This window comes from Carya illinoinensis, chromosome 9 (genome assembly GCF_018687715.1).
Source record: "Carya illinoinensis cultivar Pawnee chromosome 9, C.illinoinensisPawnee_v1, whole genome shotgun sequence".
Taxonomy (NCBI): Eukaryota; Viridiplantae; Streptophyta; class Magnoliopsida; order Fagales; family Juglandaceae; genus Carya; species Carya illinoinensis.
Window position 1 is genome coordinate 35,838,209 of NC_056760.1, and position 6,248 is coordinate 35,844,456.

The 6,248-nt window shown below is 29.5% G+C and overlaps 1 long non-coding RNA gene across 1 annotated transcript; it reads left to right on the forward strand.

The window, feature by feature from the left end:
- The first annotated feature begins 5,367 nt into the window (after nt 1-5,367).
- On the forward strand, nt 5,368-5,872 carry LOC122275040. Its single transcript, XR_006228480.1, has 3 exons — nt 5,368-5,519; nt 5,613-5,681; nt 5,783-5,872. It is a non-coding gene; the product is annotated as an uncharacterized LOC122275040 (long non-coding RNA).
- The last annotated feature ends 376 nt before the right edge of the window (nt 5,873-6,248 follow it).

The window sequence follows — 6,248 nt, forward strand, 5'->3', positions numbered from 1 at the left end:
ATGTTCGTCCTAGATAAATATGTTCAAACACATATTGGATTGCTGAGTCTTTCTATGACGAAACATCAATTTCATCCCAAAAAGTGTCCCAAACAATTTCATCTCAAAAGATTAAGTTTGTTGTAGTGTGGATAACAACCATTTTATTATAAAAGATATGAGTGTTTTGTTCAATGTATCTCTAAGAAGGATTAGATTGGTAAATAAAGAGAAAATTATTTTAAAACTTTTATGCAACTTTTCAATAGGATATCATTATTATAAAATATAGCTATATATTGTAATTATGACAATTACTTTGCATTCATTAACATGACCTTAATTACTCTAATTAAGTTATAATTATTTGGAAAATAATTAATACCCTATTTGGTGTCATTTCCAAAATATTTTATTTAGCTATTAAAACAGTACTGGAGAGGCTTGCCAGCCACTCCTATGTATATTAGCTCTCTCTTGTTCCACACACACACACACACACACACACACACACACACACACACACACACACTCTCTCTCTCTCTCTCTCTCTCTCTCTCTCTCTCTCTCTCTCTCTCTCTCTCTCTCTCTCTCTCTCTCTCTCTCTCTCTCTCTCTCTCTCTCTCTCTGTGTCTATGTAGGTCAATATGTCACCGATCATAAATTAAAACAACTCTCAAAACTCCAATACTAAATAGGAAAGCATCATAGGTTGCAAGATACACTACAAGAAATATAACCTATTCTAGCGATTTTTTAATCGCTGCCAATAAAATTGTTGGGAAATCCATACTTTTGCAGCGATTTAAAAATCGCTGTAATTTTTAAAGTAAAATCCAGTGAATCATTCATTGGCTCATTAATTTGAACTTTTACAACGATGGTTAATTGTTGTAAAAAATATACATGTTTTCTTAACGCGTTGATTTAGTACGGGGCGCCAACTCTTATACTTTTAATTTTCCCCCCGCCGCCCCCGAACCCCCATTTTTCTCCCCACCAAACACATTTCCCCCCAACACCCACTTCGACGGACCCTCGATTGTGAGCACCTGCATTTGGCCCCTTCCCAGCATTTTCGCACAGCGTCACCTCCTCCTCCTCGTTTCCATTGTCCTATTTTCCCACACTCTTCTCCCTTCCGTCGTTGCTTCTCCATTTTCGGCTACCTCCAAAATGAAAAAATCAATTTCCATTTGTTTCGGCTAGTAACGATGTTGTCCCTACGTTTCCTTCCCTTCCAACTGAGGTTTTGTGCCTCTTTTTTATTTCCTAAGTTGAACTTATGCCGCAGTCCAGTATAATCGTCGTCTACTCCTTGGAATATTTCCAAGCCGAACATGTATCTCTTGTTGCCAATTTATTTGTTTTTCCCCCTTCATGCGTAGGTTGCATTGCAAAAGTTGTATTTTTTCTTTTTTTTGGTCAATATTTTTGTTTATGCGAAACTGATGTATTAGTTCCTCTGTTTGGTTCAAAATGTTGTGTGCTTGCCTTTTGCGGTTTAAGTGCCGATTTTGAAAAAAAGGCTTGGTTTTCTTTGTGTAATACTATTGTATTTAGTGTTTATATATAGATTTAGATCAAGAGCAAGCTTAAGGTCGAACTGTTTTTTGAATTGTTGCAAAACAACCGTTCAAAATTTGTCCAGATTTGAGTTCACAGTTAAAATCCTATAGGAAAATGTACCAAACTACAAGAACAAATATTAATTTGGTAAAGGGGAAAAACCAACTCTTACATATTATGCCAGAATGAATTTCGTATATTAAACCCCTAAAAGGAAAAAATAGGCCAACTTCAGGTAGGACTAGCTCATATAAGTGACAAATTGATGGATTTTAAAAACTGTTTCAGATTTATTAGACTACTAACTTCTTCATATTTTTCGAATTTTATAAGATCATAAAAGTTGATTTCTAGTTATTTTAGTTAGGATCAATATTAAATATATCTTAACTATATTAGAGTGTATAAGTCTTGCATAGTCTCATTGAAAACCTTAATTAATCATTATTAAAAAATAAAAATATTCTTATATAGGAAGTCCAGCTTGGAGAATATGAATAAAAATATTCTCATGAATGACCTTAAGCTTGAAATATACATGAATCTACCCATTTCATTATATTAAAACCATCTCAACTAAAACCTACCTATCATTCCCCCAAAATAAAATGTTCACAGCTGTTTCTTTCAGCTTGATTCTTATTGGAAATGGGGTCTTAGAATAGTTCTGATCATATTTTAAATTTACCAAAGAGATCATATTATATATAACTACTGTAGGCTGGTGAAGAAAAGAGAGGTGATGGTACTCATCATCAACCTGTTAAAAAGTTTGTGTTGATTATGGAGCAAAAGAAAAAGATCATGTAATATAAGTTGTGCCAATTAATTAAAGATGGTTCCTTTCTCCATCTCACAGCTGGTGTTTTATTAAAGTTAATCTTCCTAATATTGATAGTGATTGGTATAAGGAGGCCAATGAATTACCTGTGCATCTTCTTTAATTTATGTGCCTCAAGTACTGAATTAATGTTTTAGTAATGGTTTGTATTATCTATCTTGTCTGATCTCATCACAGAAAAAAATAAATAAAAACTGGTTTGTATTATTCCTTGTTTTTAATTAAGAATATCTATAGACCACTTATCCTTTCATTGTGCTTATATCAAAGAAATTAGGTTCCTTACTAAGGGTGAATTCGGTCCGGTCCGGTCGGTCTGTTCGGTCCACCTTATGAGTTTTTTTTTTTTTTTTCAATGACATTTTGTTTAATACTTATGTAATTATATTGTGACATATTTAATATATATACATATAGTATACTATTATATATATTAGTAATACACTACTACTATTAGTAATAGTGATAATTATATATGTAACTATATCATGTAATAATAATAGTAATAATAGTAATATATGTAACTATATGTAATATTAATAAATAATACTATTAGTCTATTAGTACTAATAACTATACTAGTACTAATACTATAACTAATAAATATATGTAATGATAGTGATAATATATGTAATATTATATTAAATAATAGTAATACTCTTATTACTAATATTCTATGTAGTTATAGTGATTTAATGCTAACATATTACATATTAAGTTAACTATACTAATACTATTATAAATTTACAAATATATGATATATTATAATTTATACTATAACTTTTATAATATTTTAATACATTAATATATATACTAGTACTATATTTTTTTTTTGATCGGTTATACTAGTACTATATATTATAGTTAATAGTTATATATTAAAGAATATAGTAATACATTGATACTAAATATATATATATAATATAGTTATAGACTTACAATGATTTAGTTATTATGAATTTATAATTAGTATAACTATATAATTGTATTAGTATTAGACTATTAGTAATTCAATTTGACTATATTATATTAGTAATATTAGTTATGTTGAACTTGAATCAGTTAGTTAGTATAACTGTATTCTATATTATTAGTATTAATATAAATATTAGTATTAGTTGTAACTATATAGACTATATTAAAATTGAGAGTCTTAGACTATATAATATACTAATAGTATTAGTACAACTATATAAGTATACTATATAGCTATATATTAGTTTTAATTATAGTGATTAGTATAACTATATAATAGTAGACTATTAGTATAACTATATATTAGTATTAGTTATACTGTTATAGTGATTTAGTATATTATAATTTATATATTATATTTATACTATAACTCTTATAATATATTAATATATACTACTACTATATATTATAGTTATATATTAAAGAATATAATAATACATTCATACTAAATATATATAGTTATATTTCTAGTGATTTAGTTATTAACTTATTATGATTAGTATAACTATATAAATTATAATAGTATTATACCATTAATATAGCTATATATTAGTAATATTAGTTGTGGTGAATCAGTGCTTTAGCATAACTATATAAGTATTAACTATAATGATTAGTATAACTATATAAATTATAATATAGTGATAATTATATTAATTAAATATAAGTATATTGATAATTAAATTATATTAATTATAGTGATAAATATACTCTATAGCTATACATAGTATTAATTATAGTGATTAGTATAACTATATAAATCATATGATAGTATATTAGTATTAATAGTAAACCATTAGTATAGGTCACTATAACTATTGTTGAAGTATTAGTTATAGTGATTTATATAACTATATTAGTATAAGTATAACTACAATCTATATTAGACTATTAATATTTTTTTATACCATATGTAATTGTATAATTAATTATATACAACTATTATATAAATAATAATTTTTTTTTTAATCAATTCGGTCCGGTCCGGGGTGAAAAATCCTCGGACCGGGACCGGACCGAATACCTTCGGTCCCTTAAAAATTGGACCGGGACCGGACTGGACTCATTCGGTCCGGTCCAGTCCAAAAATGACCGGTCCGGTCGATTTTTCCAGTCCGGACCGTTCGACTTTCAGCCCTATTCCTTACACACCAAGTGATGAATAAGGCAATCAGCATCTATTATTGTTTTTTAATTAGCAGGCAAAGAATGACTAATCATCGTTCTTAATCAGTCAATATTCCCTTTAAAAAATACTAAACACAAGATATAAGTAAAGCAAAAAGTCTTAGTTTCTGGGCAACCACATCCCCATGTTACACATCCAATCCATTTTTCCTTTATGAATATCATTTCCATTAAGTACTCATTATGACTTTTTTCAAACTAGATGCATGAAAAAAGATCCAAGGTTTTCAAATATAGATAGAATCTTTTTTTTACTCACTTTTCTCTGTTACAAATCCAAAAAGCTTATAACAAAGGGATATTGTATGATTGTTGAGAATGAGATGTCTCTCCATTGCTAGCTGCACCAATAATAGCTTTCTATTTAGTTATTTATAATTAATTATCTATGTATTTGTCTCTTTTTCTGCATGAATATTCAAAGTGAAAGAGGTGCATGGTCTTGTCAACAAAACTAAGTAACCGCTATACTGCTATATACATACATACCACCATATATATATATATGATTAGAGATTTGGAAGACATCTTTGTCTGAAATGTCATTGTCAGCTTGTTTCCCAATGTCTGCATGGGTTCCTCTTCCAATGAATATTGCTGTCATTTCAAATGTAGGCTTATTGAATACTTATATTTATTTGTACTCTTTTTAATATTGATTATTTCCTGTTTTTAATATTGAGTTTGAATGAATGTTTTGAGAGCCTTTAACCTTTATGACTGTGTTAAACTAGTAGATCATGGGAATGTACTTTGATAACACTTTTCCCCAAGATTAATAGCTTAAGTCCTAGGGATGGTATAGTCCCTTGAGGTTTGGGATCGGGAGAAGATTGTAATAATACCAGACCATTACATATTCACGAGTGATGAACGTGCAAACCGTAATGTGGATATACTAAGGGATTTCTGCATGGAGCAAAATATCAAGTACTTTTATGATATTAAAGATCTTGGTAAATTTAAGGTATGTCTCTACTCTCTCATTTGCTCTCTTTCCATTTTGCTAATCCATTATCCTCAAGAGGTTATATCTAAATTTTCCTTCCTAACTTTTTAGGCTAACCCAGATTACAAAGGTGTATGCCATATTGCTCTTGCACAAGAAGGTCACTCTAGGCCTGGAGAGGTAAGTTCTTTTATCAAATACATTGCAAAGTCAATAAATAATTCATGTCACTTTTGTGCCTTAAAGTTCCAATGTTGTTAAACCCTATTCATTGCATTCAGGTCCTGCTGGGTACAGACTCTTGCACTTGTAAAATTGGAGCATTTGGCCAATTTGCCACTGGAATTGGCAACACTGATGCAGGTTTTGTGTCGGGCACTGGGAAACTCCTGCTCAAGGTCTATGTATGCTTTATTTTGGTGTCGATATAGACTTCCTCACTTTAACAACTTAATTTTTGCTCGGAAAACTAATTTCATATTAAGGTTTCAAAAATATGATCGTAATTCTCAATTCTAGGACTTCCAGCAACTGTAAGAACTTAGATATTCTTCACTGATTGGAAGGTAGTTAAGATACTGTCGTCTAGTGTGTGAATATATACCCATACAGATTATTTATTTGACTTTGGGATGTATCATGTTTATCCCTTTTGGTAAGTTCAGATGTCTTATTTTATTAGAGCCATGCATTCTTGTGTTAGACTCTCTAACATCTTTGTAGTTTGAATTATTATTGAAAAGCCAA